The sequence below is a fragment of the Rhinolophus ferrumequinum genome, chromosome 28 (assembly GCF_004115265.2).
Source record: "Rhinolophus ferrumequinum isolate MPI-CBG mRhiFer1 chromosome 28, mRhiFer1_v1.p, whole genome shotgun sequence".
Taxonomy (NCBI): domain Eukaryota; kingdom Metazoa; phylum Chordata; class Mammalia; order Chiroptera; family Rhinolophidae; genus Rhinolophus; species Rhinolophus ferrumequinum.
The window spans coordinates 10540637-10561203 of NC_046311.1; positions in this window are offsets into that span (position 1 = coordinate 10540637).

Sequence of the window (20567 nt, forward strand, 5' to 3'; positions counted from 1 at the left end):
CCTGAATTCGCAGCCTTAGTGGCTAAACACTGCTTTAAACCCCATCTTAACTGTCCTGTGGGACGAGGTTCCCCTCTGGAAGGGGACGATAGGAAACCCCACTGTGATAATGTCACTCTTCAGGTTGCTGAAAATCACTGCAAAATGTACTTGTACTAAGACATTGTCACAGCAAGACACCTGCCCTGGAGTGGCCCACAGCCTAAATGACAGGTCCTAGAAAGCATCTGAATTGAAGCTTAGGGGAAGCAGAACATCTGTACTTAGATACTGAGAGTTGCTGGAAAAACTAAGGAAGTCACACATTATTGCTGAACGTCTCTACAAAATACAGTGACATGAGTATTTTTTAAAGCGAGTCCCATGGACAACAGTACAAAGCGATGAAAGAGAATCACTGAGAGTTTGCGGGAGGGAGATAAGCATTATAAATATTTTCACAGATAAAAGACCACAAGCGACCCGAAATAGGGGAAAAAAAACCTCAATTGAATTGAAATGAAGACCCTAGGCGCCCATCTCATTTGGATGTTTGTTTCGTGATAGAGAAAGACATAAATATCATATCATTGCAATCACCTTCTTGCATTAATGATAGGGAATATACAACTCCATTCATGAGAACAAAAAATACTAAAACATGGTATGTGCGTGTGTGTGTGAGTGCGTGGACGTACACAACCCTAATTTTCCCTTCTCCATTGTTTCCACCTTATCCATCTATCCCAGGGGCGCCAAAAAATGTATACACATGACTTGCATTCATCTTTTGTTATCAGTATATATTATTATAATTTTAATACACTTTTTTCCTTTCTTAAAATGTGTATACAGTTTTGGCAGCCTCTATAGAGACACATAGACATATGAAGTCAGAAGAAATATAAATTATTACTGACAGGGAAAGAGTCGGAAAAGACATTTGGCCTGAGCCTTGAAAGACAGCTGGGATTCGTTCACGTGGAGAGGAAGGAAAGGGTACATCAGGCATGAAAATAAGAGGGAAGCTCAGGACGTTGACAGAAACAGAAGGAATTCAATTTGGCTGCAGCATAGGGCATGGAAAGAGCAGGGGCCGGAGCTGGTCATTCAAATCATGATTCCAGTATTGAGAACCAAAAAGGGTTGGAAATTTCAGAAGATTCAGTATGGTCTTGTCAGGGCATTTGTCCAGGACGTCGACTCTGAGGGTATATTAGACGGAGAATGAAAGCAGAGAGCCCGGACAAACAGTACATTCCAAGGGGGGGGCCACAATGTAGACTTGCCTGGATCCGTCAACACAGCATCTTCGAGATTCGTTTCAATGTCCTAAAACTCTCTATGTTCCTGCAGACTTTAACACTGGGTTGGACTTCCAATCCTTTGGAAATTGAGTATGGCCACGTGACTTACTTTGGTCAGAGAAATCTCAGCAATAATGAGATGTGTGACTTCTGGGTAACATGTAAATAGTTGGTGAGTGAATTCCTGCTCTCTCCTTCTGTCATGGCTATTGGCTCCGCTCTGAAGGCTGGATGCTAATGAACCTGTTTCCTGAGGACCGTGACCTGAGCTAATGCTCCACCCACCAGGCAAACATGAGATGGGACTGTGGTGTGAGTGAGAAATAACTCCTGCTGTTGTAGGCCATGGTGGTTTTTCATTTACTTATTACTGTGACATAACTTAAATCCATCCCGAGTAATACAAAGTGTGTGTGTGTGTGTGTGTGTGTGTGTCTCCAGCATCATGACACCATTTTTTACGACAGAATGTGAAAGAAATCAGTGTTACTACACTTGAGCAACCGTTGATGCTGCAGGCTAAAGGAGTACGTTTTGGAAGTGATTTCAACATCTTCGTCAATTTACTACGTATCCTTTTCTTGCTGCGATCAACAAGTCTACGTCACCCGTCTCTTCAGGGCTATGGACTCAATTTTCTGTCGCCTCCTGGACATTTCCACATTGACCGTCTACAGCTTTACTGAAACCGACATGTCCCCAAAGCAATATTTCCTTCCCTCCATTTGCCTTCGTTATTAGTCAGTGTGTCATGATTCACCACTCACTCAGGCCATTATCACATGGCACCTGACTGTCTCCTAGAGCAAAGAGATCACCATGCTCTATTTATTATGCTCCCAAAGGTCTCAGAACTGCTTTCATTTAGACCTTCTTTTTCTTTGTCACGAGATACAGATTTTTTCCCCAGTCTTTCCATCTCGACCAATAATTCCATATACTACGCACGTTTCTGAAATAGACTGTATCATCATCCTACTTAAAAGCTTGCGTGTTTTCCCACTGCTTTGAGCATATTAAGCCAGAATCCTGAGAACAGCGTAGAAGGGACTTTGCAATGTGACGTGTTTTCGTCACGCCCTTCCTCCCACCCCCACCGCTCCAGGAACAGAAAACTGCATTCCCATGAAAAGGACTTTCACATCTTCAGGTCCACGCTGCTGTCTGTACAAAATGGGTCCTAGGTGTTTTCCTTTCTCCAGCTGCCAAACGTTACTGCATCCACCACACACGTTTTTGGTGACGACTTGCTTAGCTACGGCAGGCCGGCTGTCACCTCTTGGAAACCTCCTGGCACAGCATTCACCATTCTTACCACAACTGTCATCTCACTGTACCGCATTTTTCATTCATCTTCCTTCCAGGGAAAAAGTCAGCTGCAGGAATGCTGTGAGGTTCGTTTTGTCTTCTGCCCTTGACATAATACCTGACAATAAGCAGGCTCTAAACCAGCGCTTTTTCCTTTTTAAAGTTAATCTCCATTTTTATTTATTGTTTACGCTAATAACTTAAGATTGCAAGGATAGGACAGTCGGTGAAAAGGTAAGGTAATGACCCTTACAAAAGCTCCCACACTGCCCACCCCTTTGCAAGGAAAGAACCAGAACAAAAAAGTTCTAAGTTGTTTATAAGAAGCAGGAAATCAGGATTCTTGCTTTCCCTTGAATGGGAGTGAGGTTACAGATAATTTGCATAACATGCTATCTAGCACATAAAATGTACTCACCCCATGGCAGCCATGAAAGGCTTTTAAAAACTAGAAGCTAAGTTAAGTCCTTGACTATTGGCAGATATAATTTTCAAATGATCCTTCTAGGAAGCAGATGAAACTTATTCATAATTTAATGCTATAGCGAAGAAACTCCTGAAAATCAATCAAACACAAAACCCCTTAAGGTATAATAATCTAGGATTAGTATATATTTATCTCAGCCTGCTTTCTCTAACCACAGAATCTTTACTATTTCTATGATACGCTAACCGAAGTGTATACACATTCCTTGACAGCTCTGGGGGGTGGGCAGGACAAGTGTCCCTCTCTCAGTGACACAGAGGACAGATCTAAGTGAGAAGGTGGGAAATGCTGAAGATACAGAGCAAACTAGTGACAAACATGGGCAAATCACTTTTTTTCCTATTCCTTTTCCTTTCTTCTACTTCATGTGATTTTATTCGGAATGAAAACATAAGTTTTTAGAAAATGGTTAGTTCTTTAAAAAATCTTTGGGTTTTGTCTGCACTGTGTATGGCAGGGAAGTAGAATTAATACAGAGAAGGCCGGTGTAAAGCCACAGGTGTTAAAACAAGAAAACATTTTGGCGAAGTCTCCGTTAAACTGAAAAATTCAATTAACACTAACCTATGCTGGCTAATTGGGTTTTACAATGATAACAACGAGAATAAAACCTGACCTGACTTTCCACAGCGTCTTTCCTTTCTAGAGCTCAAATGCCATCACAAAGGTGATCCCATGTCTGTGATGAGTCTGAGAGTTTGTCGTAAAGAACACCTACCTATTCAGAGTGCACTGGGCCTGCGGAAGCCTCTTGAAAGTAAGATAAATGAGGAATTTGCATTGATGCCCATTTGCTGCCATGCTCACCAGTGACCTTCATCGTAAAGCATTTAATTCTTAATTCATCTGGTATTCTAAATTTATCATATGTTGTCCCGCTTTCATTTTATAACCTATTTTATAAAAGAAGTACATAAACCCTATGGCAAGTCTCATTTTCCCACCAATGTCCTATAAACATCGAAATATCCTTGTTATTTATCATGCAAAAGTTAATTCTAAATGCTTTAGCTAGAAAATAATATTTAGAGACCAAAATGCTGAACTTATGAAGGGCAACCTCTTTCTCTGAGATACTAAATGCAAATAAACTTTTTTTTTTTTTTTAACCCCTCAACTAATTCTCCTTTTCCCCAGTTCCGACCAGAAGGACATATTAATTCATTCGCCCTAAGTTAATGCCTGTGAAAAAAGAATGAACCTACTTTCTTCAGAAAATGTAACTTGTCTTTCAAGTCTTTCCAAGTTGAAGACAGTAATCCATTGACTTAGATGGAAGATTCTATCGTAACAAGCACATTGTGTATTGACTTGCTCAATCAGCTGGACAATCCTTCACATTCATCAAGCAGAAAGGCACTTGCCCAAACACGGCCCACGGCACAGTCCTGAGCACCCGCAAACCTGGCCGGTGTGGGGGCTGGTGAGAGCGTTTCAGATGGTCTCAGCTTTGTTGAATCTCACTACTGTCGTTGAAGGTCAAGTTCTGAGTCAATTCAATTACTTTTGCGAAGTCACAAAGTGTAGGCATTTTTTTTTCTCAAGATGCAGGATCCGGTTAACTACTGAGGAGCTCAAGAAATGGTAAGTTTAACTATAACAAATTGAGAGTGAAGTAGGGGGATGAGTAAAATATATAATTGAGAAATCAGGCATTCAAGCCACAACTAAAACATTAGATAGTATGGTCATTTTACAGTCTCATTTCATACTATGTTATTGCTACCATTCAATATATTTTCACGAAATAGGTGCCATGGCAAACATGTATATACATTTAAACATATGACATATTTGAAATAAAATCGAATGAGGTCTATACTCAGAAATTGTCTTAAAAAAGAAATGTTCTCTATTTATGATTCTCAGACCCTGACTTCATACCAATCTTTCAAATGATACAGGCACGTAAGGAAATGAAGCAGAGCCAAACACAAGAAATGTCGTACCCAGTCATATAATAAAAGTCAAAATGATAGACGCTCTATAAGACCAAGTTCATAAGAAAACCGGTGGTAGCCTCCGCATCTTAGAAAGAGGTCAGAGGAAAAAGAACACAAGAAACTTGTCGGACGAAAGTCGCAGTGAAGATTTCTAAAGCATAGGGTTAGAAGAGACTCATACGGTCACTTCCTAATTATTTGGTAGGCGGGAAGCCATCAATCCATTGAGAAGACAAATGCCATCAATTGTGTGACAATACAATTAAAATAACTATTAAATTGTAGAAGCAGAAGTATTTTCATTGCGTGACAATCCAATGAAAACAACTATTACGTTTTAGAATCATAAGTATTTTCACTGCCACAATTGGTGAAAAGAGTTGTTATTTTTCACGGGGGCCCTTCAAAGTTAAGCTGCCATGACCCTCCTTTAGAATGCATTTATGCCAGCATAACCTCCTCTCTACTATGTAAATTGAGCTGGATTCCTTATTTCTTCTTTTATTTGTAGCGCAGTTTGCTGGTGGTGGTTAGATAGATGTTTCGGTGGACGATAATTTGGTTGCCCTCCAGCACTTGAATATCTGGTATCGTATAACCAAGGAATTGCTGTCACATTAACACAATTCTTATAATATAATCAAAGTTCTCTCACGCTGCACTCTCCTTTAGATGAAACAAACTAATGAAATGTATTGACCCTCTCACGCGCTTCTGAAGCAAATGACTAAGCAGTATTGAGACGACATGAAATACAACTGACATTGATTGTGAGGGCCGCATTTCCCAGTCACACTGGTGGCTGATTAAAGTGTCACATTGACAATATAGCCCCTTTTGAACAGGAAATTAATACCAGCTTGGTGGCAAAGAGAATCTTCTTCCACAAGGAAACTCACATCATCTTTAATCTTCCTTAGGGGGGGAAAAAAAGGTCACATCTTTTGCACCAGCACAGCCTTGGGTTTTCTTGTTATGAAAGAATAATCAGAAGTGTCATCACTGTAATCATTTAAAAAAAAATAGGATGCCTATTGCATTTCATGCTTATTTTGGTTATGAATCACTCTCGAAATAAGGAGACAATAAAGAAAGAGGAAGAAAAATTTGAGGCTTTCATTAAGTCACTTGAATGACCACTTAAATATTAAAAGGTTAAAATATTACTTATATTAGATAGTTAGCATCATTCTTTTCCTACACGTAAAACAAGAAGAAACGGCATAATTCTGAAATTCTAGCTTTTGAGAATATACCTGAACATCTAATTCCATCAGGAATATGTTTCTCTTTGTAGAAGGTACCATATGCCACTATTCTAGGATTCAAACGTAAAAGGACCTACAAGATAAAGGATCAAAGTGTGGACACACTTGATCTGCCAAAGCCCTAAAATCCTGTTTCCCCCCTTGTCATGGAAGAAGGACATGATTGCTTCAAGTTTCAGGTTTTCCAGCGCTTCATTAATTTCCCTTCCAACCTCACTTAATAATTCACTCAATAGATAATACAACGTTGACATTCCTTTTAATAGATGAGTAACTACTGCTTGCGGAGGAGAGGCATTTCGGTGGGTTTCCTCCAGCAGAAGGGGTGTGGGAGGAAGGAGATGGATAAAGAAGGTGGGGGAAGAGGTGGATATGTGACACGGGCTATCTTTTTAAAAGTCCAACCCTGGTAAGATCAAGGGTGGATCACACGCAGACCTGCGTTCTTCTTGCTGAAGGCAGCTCCCCTATGTAGTATTGTTCTTCCATGGTTTACCATTCCACTATCGCTAGCTTTCACTTCCACTGAGTTCCCCTCACTGGTCCCCTACAAAGTCATTGAAGGGTAATTCCTAAGTTATACCAAGAGTAATTTCCACCTGTGGCCATTCTCCTCTTTCCCCTTTCCTGCAGGAATATCTTTGGTTATGATTTGATAGTTTTGAATCACATTGTGTTGTACTAAAAAGAGAAAGTGTTTTGGGAAAGACAACTTCAGTCCCCCTTCCCCACCCCCACCCTCCCCACACAGGTCGCAATGGCTCTCTGCTTAGGCCTGCCTGCTCTTCTTCTTACTGATTGGCTCAGAAAGCTCACGAGCTAATAACAACGCCGGCTCTATTTCTAAATTCACTCCTAGGGGCAAGGAGAGTTGTTTCCTTTATCTGCTAATGTGTTAACACTAGAAAGTGAATGAAAAAAGGAAAAACACACACGAAGGAAATGTTTCTGGCCCTATCCATGCCTTCAATACTTCTGGCTTTCAGAGTTTAGATCCCACTAACACATCAGTTCACTTCCAAAATGAGTTGAGCGAAAAAAAAAAAAAAAAAAGTAAAAGTGACATAACTGCTGGGAGAGATAATATTAAAATATTCTGACGATTACCATCGGTCCAACCTTTAAAACACTATTGTTGAGCTTTAGTTCTCTATATATTGTGGATATCAATCCCTTTTCAGACATGTGATTTGCAAATCATTTCTCCCATTCTGTGGACTTTTTAACTCTGTTGATAGCGTCCTTTGAGGCGCAATAGTCTTACATTATGATAAAGTCTAACTTGTCTACTTTTTCTTTTGTGGCTTGCGCCTTTGGTGTCATATCCAAGAAATCACTGCCAAATCCAATGTGATGGAAGACTTTTCCCTATTTTTTTCCTAAGAATTTTACAGTTTTAGCTATTAAATGGAGATATTTGATCCATTTTAAGTAAACCTTTGTGCAGAAAGGACTTGAATAGACATGTCTCCAAAGAAGATATACAAATGGCCAAAAAGCATAAGAAAATGTTTAAAGTCACGAATCATGAGGGCAATGCAAATGAAAACCACAATGAGATACTACTTCACACCTAGTAGGATGGCTATTAGCAAACCAACCAAACAAACAAACAAAAAGGTAATAACACACATTGGAAAGGATGTGGAGAAATTGGAACTATTGTGCACTGCTGGTGGGAATGTAGAATGGTGCAGCTGCTATGGAAACTAGTATGTAGGGTTGTTCCTTAAAAACTTAAAATAGAATCACCATGTGATCCAGCAATCTCACTTCTGGAGAGAGAGAGAGAGAGAGAGAGAGAGAGAGAGAGAGAGAGAGAGAGGAGAGAGAGAGATAGGATATATAGAGAGAGTTCTTTGAAGACGCTAAAACACACACACACACACACCACATACACACATACATATATATGTATCCAAAATAATTTGAAACATGGAAACAAAGACGTATTTGAACGTCCATATCCATGTTCATGGAAGTATCATTAACAAGAGTCCAAGTGTGGAAGCCACCCAAGTGTCCATCGATGAATGAGCGGACGAACAAGACATAGTACACAAACAGTGAAATACTACTCAGTCGTAAAAAAGAAATTCTGACACATGGATGAACCCTAACGACACTGTGCAAAGTCAGTCACAAAAAGACAAATACTATAGGTTTCCAACTCAATGAAGTACTTAAAACAGTAAGTTTCAGAGACGGGAAAGTTGAGTGGTTGTTGGCCAGGCGTTGGGGGAAGGGGAAGTGGGCGTGAGTGTGTCACGGGTAGAGAATTCCAGTTTTGCAAGATGAAAAAATGTGTGGATGGCTGGTGATGAGGTAGCAGCACAATGTGAATGTAACTTATGAATGCCGCTGAATTATACTTAAAAAACAGTTAAAATAGTAAATTCTATGTAATGTATATTTTGCCCACAATTTAAAAAAATGAATAATTAAAAAAGAATTGAGATTTTTAAACAAATTCTAGCACAGGAAAAGTCTTAGATATCTGGTTAATAAACCAATCACTTCATTCCACACTCATTGAGTACTTTTATTTCTAGATAGTCTAAATTTAAAGAATATAAAGAATAATATAAAAATACGGTCCTCTAGGTTCTTACAATCTGAAGAAGCAGCACATAAAGAAGCAATTACTAATGTAAAATTTGAAATTGGAGTATGCATACGCAGGGGGTAAATAATCTGTTGAGACACTATAACATGACAGGAATTCTAGCTCTCAATTTATTTTTCATGTGCCTGCTTTACGGAGATATAATTCATGTATGAAAGCACGCACCCACCAAAAGTGTACAACTCAACATTTTTCCAGTATATTCAACAGAGTTGTGGCACCATCACCACAATGAACTTTAGAACATGTTCATCACCCTCAGAATAAATTCCGTCCTTATTCACAGTCACTCCCCATTTTCCCTAACCCCTCTATTTTGTCCAAGAGTGTAGGGACCCCTAATCTACATTCTCTCTGCATCTCTTGTCTATCTCTATCGATCTGCTGCTGCTGGACATTTGTAGGAATGGAATGATAAAATACTTGGTCTTGTGACTCTTTGATTTCATTTAGCAAGATGTTTTCAAGGTTTATCCATATTGTAGCATGGATCAATAACATGAATCATTTCTTTTTATTATCAAATAATATTCGATGATATACAGAGACCACATTTTGTTTAGCCATTCATCAGTTGATGACATAAGTTCTCTCCTGTTTTTGGCTGTTAGTACTGCCACAAACATTCACACACAAGATTTGTTTGTGTGTGTGGACAGAACATTTTCATTTCTGTGGTGTGTACACCTAGAAATGATAACTCTTCTTAGCCTTTGAGGACCTGCCGGGTTATTTACAAAGTGGGTTCACCATTTTGCATTCCCACCACTGACATATGAGGGTTCAAACTTCTCCCTGTCCTCAACAATACTTGTAATTACCTGTCTTTTTTATTATAATAGCCATGCTAATAGGGGTGAAGTGGGTATCTCATTTTGGTTTTGCTTGTATTTTCCTGATGACGATGTCTATTTTTAACATTCTTTAACATTTACATTTCTGTGGCTATTTTTCATTAAATAGACTACTTTGAGATAACACAAAGTGCGTACACTTTTGATTTGCATGTGCCTTTGTATGAAAGGGGATACTATGATCAAAATTCTTCATTGATGGTGTTATATGATCAGACTATTTGCAGAATGAGAAACTAAACAATAGATGCTCACTCAATTATTAGTAAGCCAAGAGCACAGTGAAAGCAGAAATAAAGCAGCTCCCAGAGGTAGGAATGTGGCAGTTGAATGTTAGGCACAGGTGGATAGGTCGCTGTTGGTCTCATCGGGGGAGAGGCACGACAGGGCAAGAGAATATCATTTTAAACACCAACCGAGGTGTGAGAGAATTTGTCAACCTTGGTGAATCTCATATATTCTGAAGTTGCGTGAAAGTGCAGAATACCTTGAGGGAGTGAGAAAACATGGCTCTGAAAGGAGGCGAGGACCAACGTGTGAAAGTTCTCTGTGTTCTACGCATCTCGTTGCAAAGAGGACTTACTGAAGATTTTGAGCCTGGGGACGACATTGTTTGATCTTTTTTTAAATTTCTCTCCCACAACTCTTTAAAAAATGATGTATGGTAGTTAGTCCAAAGACAGAGATGTCAACCCAGGTGAGAAATGATCAGGACCTAAGGTTTAAGTTCACATCTATTAAAAATCTCCATTTTTATCTCTGTTACTTCTTAGGTATTCCTCACTAACTTTAACAGATTAATAGTAACCGGTTTTATTATTCATTTAAATCCGAAGACATATATTTTCTATGCATACTGTAATTCAAGGCACAGAGTTTTCCATCATATTTATTCTACAGACAGAAATTCTTAAACCTGGATCTGGAGACCCCTTGGGAGCTAAGGGGTGGGTGCCTCGGAGCCTGTGTACCCCCTGACATTGTATGACAATATGTTCTGTGTGTGTGCACCCACGTGGGCACTTTCCTGGGCAAGGGGGTTCCGTAACCTCCATCTAACGCTCCAAAGGGTCCTTCATCCTGGACAGAGATTGGGGAGCTTTATTGTCCTCAAACTAAGGAAAAGGGGTCCAGAGTTGGGCTAGAAGGAAGAACATGGAATACTGGTCTGAGATTTCCAGGAGTACAGGACGTTCTCACCTTTGGGGACTCGAAGGATAAAACAACTGACCCCAGGCAGGTGCTAGTTTACAAAAGTCACCAGTTAGCAAGATACTGAGTTAACACACGGGGTTTTTAGCCTGCTACCCAGACTTCTGTGCTGACTTTGCTTAAAGGGACTAAATCTGATGGACCTGCACAGGGACCCACACAGACTCGTGTGTGAGTGTGTGAGTGTGTGTGTGTGTGTGTGTGTGTGTGTGTGTGTGTGTTCTGTTTTAAATGGACCAGCATCAAAAGCCTTGTCAGAAAGTTGAGATCAGAAGAGGATAAAGGGTCCTGGACTCTTGTAAAACAAAACCAAACCAAAAGAAACGAAAACCCCAACCATCTGGACACAGAAGAAGGATTCCTTCTCATTATTTATACAAAAGCAGGTCATAGGTTTATAGGTTGCAGATAAAACACAGCAAAGTTTAGGGCAACTCACAGACTGAGCTTTTTCTTTCTTTTCTGTTAGCAACCGTGAAATAAAGACTAAACATACTTGTTGTTGTTCTGAGAGTTAAATCTTCTCTAGCATGACAACTGTCAAATGTCATTTCCATCTAGAATTATCCTTTCCCGGAATGGGGGTATGGATGGGACAGGTAGACCCATGGCTTCTCAGAGGAAAGTTTCAATGGGTATTGTGTGTTTTTTTTTGAGACACAATTACTGTGTTTTAGAACAGCACAAGTTAATTCAGCAGCCGAAGGCCATATTTGTGAAATACGCACGTAATGCCAAACCCGGGGACTGGCACGACAGCCATAGATCCAGGTGACTGACGCTTGCCCTGTGGCTTTTGCTATTTATAACGTTCCTGCCATGATGGCTATTTCATCCCAGGGAGTCTTCACTTGTTACAGTTTCCAGGTCCACAGAAGGGGCCTGCTAACACTACCCAGTGCCCCTTGGAAGCAATACTGAAATCAACGGGGTCTTTTGTAGTTCCCTCTAATGGAGTCTGGATGATGAATTTACATCTATGTATCAGCAACGTTGTCTTCTGCCCTACATTACTAATGCCAGAAAATTGCCGCTATATAATTCATCAAAGGATTTCTATACACTCACTCCTTTATTATCTTTTCCCTTGCAAACTGTATAATTCCCCTTCATTCCACGTCAGGGAGGAACTTTAATCTTGCGTGGCTGCATTCTGGGGGCTTTTACATGAAAAGGCTTGAGCAGGCGTCACTGCTGGCAGTGAGAAGGGGAACAAACAGGGCTGGGGATCGTCTTACGGCAGTGACTGGAAACATGGCAGGAGACAAGACATTCACCAACGGATCACAACCCGCAGAAATGGGTTTCAATATCTGTTGGACAAAAATTAAGATACCCCTCCATTTACATGTGTGTTTATTTTCCTTCAGAATTCTCACCCTATTGTATTGACTTATGCTCCTGGCCTCAGCCCCAACATACGCAGTGTAATGCTTTTTCCTCTGTCGTAACAGAGACTAACAGGAGTGGAAGTCTGTCAATGCAGTCAGGACATTGCCCATCGCAGGGTAATAACGCGACTCTCGGAAATGACAGGCGAGTCTACATGGTTCCCAACCCTGAGGTGTCTCAATGCGTATCCCACTCTTCTCTTGGAGTCTGTCCCAGTGATTCCTGCTGGGAAGGAGAAAAAGAACGAAGTCGGACAATGAAGTTCGTGAACTTGTGGCAACGATATTGCTCACCTTTTTGGATATCAGAGGGATTATTCATGATGAATTTGTACCAACTGGACACACAGTGAACCAAGTTTATTATTTGGAAGTGCTGAAAAGGCTGCGTGAAAAAGTTAGACGACCTGAACTTTTCCCCAGCAATTCATGGCTCTTGCATCACGACAATGCACCAGCTCACACGGCACTGTCTGTGAGGGAGTTTTTAGCCAGTAAACAATTAACTGTATTGGAACATCCTCCCTACTCACCTGATCTGGCCCCCAATGACTGCTTTCTTTACCCGAAGACAAAGGAAATATGGAAAGGAAGACATTTGATGATATTCAGGACATCAAGGGTAATATGACGGCAGCTCTGACGGCCATTCCAGAAAGAGTCCCAAAATTGCTTTGAAGGGTGGACTAGGCACTGACATCAGTGCATAGCTTCCCAAGGGGAGTACTTCGAAGGTGACCGTAGTGATATTCAGCAATGAGGTATGGAGCACTTTTCTAGGATAAGTTTGCGAACTTAATTGTCCAACCTCATAGAACCTCCACTCAAGGGCAGATGTGTCATTGTCAAGAGTACTAGGAACAATGACTTAATACTGAGAAAACACCGATGGGATAAAATCAAGGATATTTTTAGACAAAATAAAAAGACAGAGGTTTTAAATTATGAGTTTAAAACCTGAACAAAGATTTCAAAGTACGGGTTAGATACAGCCTGAGAAATTTTATTCCAAGGTCTGGCAAAGGGCACCACGCACGAGGAGGAACGATCGGTGGTAATGTATGTTCTCTGAGTAGGAGGGTTAGGCTCAACAGGAATAAAAGTTTTCTGTCCACAGTGCAGAAGAGTTGCCTTTCTCTATGGAGACTAATGAAATAAATCCTCCAAGGAATAACTGAGAAAAACTCAGGACTGTAACCAAGACTGACTTCTCTTCATCCTTGTGTCCCCAAGGACTCACCAAATTGCCTGATACACAGTAGCGGCTCCCTACGTGGCTTCGGGATGGAGAACGACCTTGTGCAAATAACCGGGTTTCTCTGAGTTTTCATTTCCTCGTCTAGAAAACGAGTCCACACGGAGGTTAGGAACTCAGGCTGTGGGGTGGTCCAGTTGAGAGCACTGATTTTAACTGCATCCATCTCGAAAATACAAGCATAATGGGGAGGGGGTTCCCGGCATTCTCTTCCCTGTGTGGGCCTGGGTTAGGGCTGCTCTTTAGAGATTACTGCGTGAGATTTAGGAAGCAGAAGTGAAGGATCAGCCAAGACATGTGGGAGGCCCCCGAGAGGGGGATGCACGGCCCCCGAGAAACCACATGCTACCAGCATAACCAGACCTTAGTATTCAAGTGCAGATTCTTAGAGCAGGTGTCAAGATGATGAGTCTGGACACAGTTCCCGGAACCCGATACCGCAATTAGGCCTTGGTGGATGGAGACTCTTGGGGGTAGAAACAACACTCACCACCTTTGGCATTTTGCCCATGTTGGATTCTGCATAAACCCATTTACTTTTCTATGTTTAGATCCTCGCAATTCTGTACATTAAGGGGGGTTGAGTTTTGAGGACTATTGCAAGAAAGGACAAAAAAAAAGGGCTGGGGTACAGATCACGTTTAATAGAAGATAACTGCCAGCCATTAGAAATGATTAAAACTCTTTTCCACCATTTTCATTTGTGTTTTATATCATTTTACATTACTATCTATCCCCATATTCAAAACACCAGCGATCTCTGTTTTCCTCTCTAACTGCCCGTGACAATGGATTCTTAAATCCAAACGGGAAGCCCAGACTCGCTGGTTTCACATCCTTCGTCATTTGTGTGACTCTTACTTGCCCTTCAGGATTCAGGCCACATGTCGAGGGGGGGATGGAAAATCATCTTCTGGGACCAGCTGGAGGTTGTTTCACTTCTTAACCTGAGATCCACAAATGGGACTTAGGAGTTGTATGAGCCCTCTAAATAATATGCAAAATGGTATATATAATTGCATATATGAGTTTTCTGGGGGAGAAGGTCCATATCATTTATCATATTTCCAGTAGGGCCCACAATTCAAAAGTTTTAGGTTGTAAAACTTTTGAATTGTGGGCCCTACTAGAAACAGTTTATGGCTCCATCTGAATCTGTACTTAACTACCAAGAATAAGTGGATACATTGAGGGACTCCTCAGAAGGTCACCATTTTTATCCAAAAGCTATGCCTTCCTAAATTTATTACTGCTCATTATTTCACGAGAAATGATTTTAAACATTTCCACCACCAATATCACCAAAATGCGTACACTCCTTATTTGTAACCGAAAGTATCTAAATAATGTAAACTCATTAAAGAACTACTATAAGTACAGCACATGAAATAAAACATATTGAGGCAAGTTCATCCTAGCTTTGTAGAGAAATACAGATTAAATGCAGACAGATGGAACTTTTCTTGTCTTGATGGTCTCCTTACGTGATTTGATTCACCTCTATGGCTCTAAGTGCAGTTCAAATTTAAATTACTTCCGCACTGATCTCCAGGCTCGTGAGTGAGGACTGCACTGGGGTTCCCTGAGAGGTGAACCCCAGAGCCTGTGCTTAAACAGGCAGCTTATTCACAGGGAACCACAATGAGAAAACAAAGGACTGTGGATATGCACATGTACACACAAAAAAGACTTGGGAGGAGGCATCTTTCTAGAAAGTTCAGCAGAGCTCATTACACATTATGTATAGATGTTAGATGTATTACATAGTTTACAGCAGATGAGAGTAAGGAAATACTACCCGCCCCCCTCTGCCTGTACAAAAATAAGGTTTTTGCTTTCAATGACTGTATAGCTTTTCTCCTTCCATTGGCTTGCTTCTGCCGTGCTGCTCTGATATTTCTGATCGTAAAGCAAGTACGCTATTTAAAAAACGCCAACTGGTAAGGTGGAGGTGTTCTGGGCTCATGTGCAAAACACTTGAAAGTAAAAAAAAAAAAAAAAAGAAAAGAAAAGAAAAGAAAATTAAAAAGGAGCTTCTCAATCAATTTGATAAAAAATTTAAGTTAATTAAAAGAAGACTCTATTTTTCCCTAGCAGGCCACACTGATCTTTATTATTAATGCAGAGCAGTGTCCCACAGTGGGGATAACTGACCTGTAACACCTGGAACGGTTTCATCCGGAGCTTAATTTGTTATAAAATCTTTTCTAGTATTCTTAAAATGTGGCCTCTGTCACTGTCTCCCTCCTACTCCTCGGCTAGTTCTGAACTTGGAGAGAACGCCTTCCTTTCTGTCTTCACGGAGAATTAATTTGCAAGATTGTCTTTAGCTTAAAAGGTGTTTCAAAAAAAATCATTTATGGAATTTTCACTTTGCTTTCATTTTTTTCCTTCATGTTCTATTGATAGAAACTATTATCAAAACATCATACACAGGCTATCTTCTCTTCTGCAAGAACAGTCTTAGCAAGAGAGAGCCAAGAGAAAGGAGATCAAAGGGTGTCACACTGTAATTCAAATTTGGAGTTGGAGAAGATGAAAATAGTCCCCAAATAAGAGTACTAAGTTTAATGGAGTAATTCATTCCTCCATTCACTCATGCGAATAAATACATGTTAAGCTCTTCCTAGACGCCATGCATTGTATTTGATACTGGAAAGATAAAGGTATCTAAGACAGTCCCTGCAACCAAGGGGATGACGGGACTTAATACCTTGTACTTGTTGTCCTAAATACCACGAGGATAAAAGGAAAATGAAGTTGTAGTCCCTACTTTCAAGGGATTATGGTTGCATACACATGTATAAAACAGAGATGAAGACGGAGCACTGGTCCAGCACACAGCACACGTGTGTAAAGGATGTCTGATGTGAAAGCCTACATGAGCCAAGGGTCTGAAGGAGACTTGACCCTTGGGTGTGAAGAAGATATGACGCAAGTTGGATCAAGAAAGATGGGCTGAAATTATGGTACATTGATACTATTTATATAGTGTAGCTAGTCAAAACGGTAAGCTAAGGAATAAGTGCCCAGGATAAACTGTTGAGGAAGAAAAAAGAAAGTTGTAAAAAAATATAGACAGTGGGATTCATTATCTGTAAAAATAAAAGTCAAAAGCTCTTCAAAGCGACGATGGACTGAATTAGGACAGGTGATCAGAAGGGGAGGACGTGGCAGACAGTAAAAGTTGTCAAAGCCATACCGTATTTGGCGACAGGGAAAAGGCAGGGCTATCACAGTCTATAAGGAGTAACCATCTCAGGAGAGAAACATGACTATGTGGGAAGAGGTTTGTACCCTACGTTATAATCTGCAGACCAAGAGCCAAGTCAACGGCAGGGTCTTCCCTTGAGTACGTGATGACCCAGCATTGGTACAGGACAGACAGGGAGTGTCCACAGCCCGGAAGTCATTTATGGGATTTTCACTTTGCTTTCATTTTTTTCCTTCATGTTCTATTGATAGAAACTATTATCGAAACATCATACACAGGCTATCTTCTCTTCTGCAAGAACAGTCTTAGCAAGAGAGAGCCAAGAGAAAGGAGATCTGTGAAGGAGATTTGTGAAGAAGATTCTGGAGACAATGGCTGGCTTTATCTTTTAACCTTTGTCTTCCACTTCACTGTTTCATAGGTCACACCTGCCCCCTTCCACATTGCATGCCATCCATTCCTTGAGGAAGAGGTTTTGGAGCACTTCCTGTGTATCTGGCAGCTGGAAACAAAACCAGTATTGCCCCTGACCTCCTAAAGCATGGGAGACTTGCAAATGCGCTTGATCATTACCGCGCTGAGTCTCGTTGACGCTCAGTGATCGCCTCTATATTCTGACTTCCTCAGATAGTCTCTTCTATCCTTTCTACCTACCAAATACTAGCCATCCCCACATTCTGTTTCATCACACTCTGCATTAACTATAGTTATAAAAGAACCATTGTCAGGGATTCTGTGCTCTCTCCTGCACTGCGGTATTCAGCCTGCTGTTAGTTATGGAAATGCTCACGAAATGAATGCATGCTATTAACTTTCTCACAACTTGAGTCCTAATTCACCATTATGTTTCCTGAACTTAGAAGTTACTTGCTGATGAAGTTAGCATTCATGGAGGGCTGTGCGATTTTCATCTAAAAATGAAAACTGGACTTTACCCTCACTTTCAGGGCACGTTGCTGGTCAGACATGGAAAATAGTTTACCTGCAGCCTTTCGACACTTATCTAAGTCACCAGCAAATCGAGGATGGATTTGTCGGAATTCTATGAGTGTTTCCTCCTTAATTCGTTTGGTTCCTTATCGTCATGACGACACTCGAGATGCTTTTGCCGTAGCTTTCATGTTCTTTCAACCCAGGAGTAAATCAAGAGAATCTGAAGGTCACAGAAACACATCCTCTTTATTTTGCCTATTTGCATTCATCAATATGTCTTTCCTCCATCTGCCAGCCAAGAACAACCGCAGCAGTTAGTGGTGCAATGGGAGCTATTCACGTCCAAGGCTGGTTCAAATCCAACAGAGGTCCAGAGAACAGTTTTTGATACTTAAAACCATAAGTCTTTCCTTAGAATTTACTGCATATGCATATGAAATTTTTTTTTCTCTTAAAAAAAAATTAAAGACGGGAAACACATATGTGCATGTTCAGAGAAAAGCTACATCACTGTTATCCATCCTATGGGAATCTGTCTCCTGAACCACAAATCAAAGTACTGACAAAGCTTTCCGTGCCACTGCTGAGTGTCAAAGGATGTACGTGAAGTGGAGGTTATATAATGAAAGGCTGGAACTTCGAAACAGTCTGGTGACTAAGAGAGCTAAGTAGTAACGAGAGTCAGGATTGCCCCCCAAAATCCAAAGCATACGACCCTCATAGGGGACTCCTTTCAATGCAAAACGCTGACCTCTGTCATATGCACTATCAAGATTTTGCGTTTCTTGATTGGAGGTATGTATCTTACTTTGGATCCATCATTGCATGCTGTGCCATCCTGGGGTGTACACCCACAGGCAGGGGTGTACTCCAGCGTGGCCAAAACAATGGTTTAGCTACCATCTGTTCTGACTGTCAGCACCATACCACAGCAGTTAGCAAATATTCTTATAATTCTCTCTCTCTCTCTCTGTCTCTCTCTCTCTCTCTCTCTGTCCTTCTCACAAAGGTAGTGTTTTATTTTAGAGCACTGGTTTTTCTCCTGGAGGAAATAGAATACGTTGCAGAAGTAAGACTATGTGTTTTTCATACTTGATATCCCATGTTTTTTCTATATTGTAGACATATACACATATATGTACATATTAGTATGTGTCTATATATACAGATGGTGCCCAAAAATGTTTACACATGTTAAGAAAGGAAAAAACTATTAAAATTGTAATACTCAATATATACCGATAACAACAGATGAATACAAGTCACGTGTGACTTCTGCAATGACAAAAGGTGCTCAAAGTGGTTCCTATCAGCGTCCAGACACTTCTGATGACGGTGAATGACTGCTTGAGCAATGCTGACCAAAGGGTCCACTTGTATACATTTTTTGGCACCCCTGGTATATACGTTATGCATACATACACACACACACACTCTGTAGAGCACATGCGTGTACAGTCATAATGTACATATATGCATATATACATACATACATATACATATTATGTATCACTTCCGTATAAAATATAGAAGACACATAGTGAGTTGCTGTGCAAAAACCCATGGTCTTACCTTCCTTTTGCATTGTATTCCATTCCCTTGAGGGACAATCTGTGCTCTAGAATAAAGCCCTCCCCTTTGTTGCTCTGCCTGTGTGCACTGATAGCAAAACCACAAACCGGGAAGCCCATCACACCTGAAGAGACAGCTCTACACAACTTAAACGCCCTCGGCCAAGTGGCACAAGGGGGATCTAGCTCAGGGAGACCCCGAGTCACTTCTCTAGGATGCCGGGTTGCGTACTGAGACGCAGATAGCGGTCAGCTGAGGGCAGTGAACGGAAAGAGAAAACGGAAGTGAAAGGATGCAGCGGCAGCTTCCGGGCGCCAACGTGGATGCCATGAAAGAAACCACCAGATACGGGAGGACGGGATGAAGACCAGGGCATCGGCTTTACATTCCGCCCAAGCTGAGTGAGTCTCAGTTTGCCAGTTTATGAACTTCACCTCTCTCTGGACTGTGCCCACCACAATGCTCACAATTCACTACATTGTTGTTCTAGTAAGCACACATCCGCCTTGGAACGAGGACTAGATGTTAACTGTCTCCCATTCTTCTCAACCCCCCAACTCATCCCCTCCTCAACTCTTTCAATAATTATAGAAAAATAGAAGATGTTAGATAAGGCCTTCCTCAAAACCCACACGTCTTCCCAGAGTCATCCTCTCCTCCGCTTATTGTGAAGGAAGAGGTGTGTCTAAGACTGGGTCTGAGCTCCCCAAAGGGACTCCTGCTCCTGTCCCCTGCCGTCTCCTCGGGAGTATTTTCCAGAAATGTTGTCAGGATCCTCTTCATCCATTGAGAATTCCCGTGGTTCTAAGCAGTGTGGGTAACGTGATGGTGTACGAGTATACGTTGTGACGGCCTGTTGCATCTCTGGGCTCTAAACTCATGTCAAATATCAGACTTAATAACTCAGCTTGGGTGTCTGATGGACATCTCAAACTTAACACAACTGCATACTTGCTTTCTGCTCTGCTCTCTGGCTTCCCCCATCTCTTTCATCTGCAGAGCTGTTGCTCAGGCAATTAATTAGGGTCACTTGTGACCCTGATTTCTCTCGTAGCCACCTCCTTGACCAGTAGTGCCCTTACTGGGCCCTATACAAACACTTAGATTGATTTATCTGCTATATTGGCAAGTGGAATCTGGGAAAAAGAAAGAACAGGAAATATGACTTTCTCAAAAATTTGTGAAATGATATCCAATATATATATTTTTTTAACTATG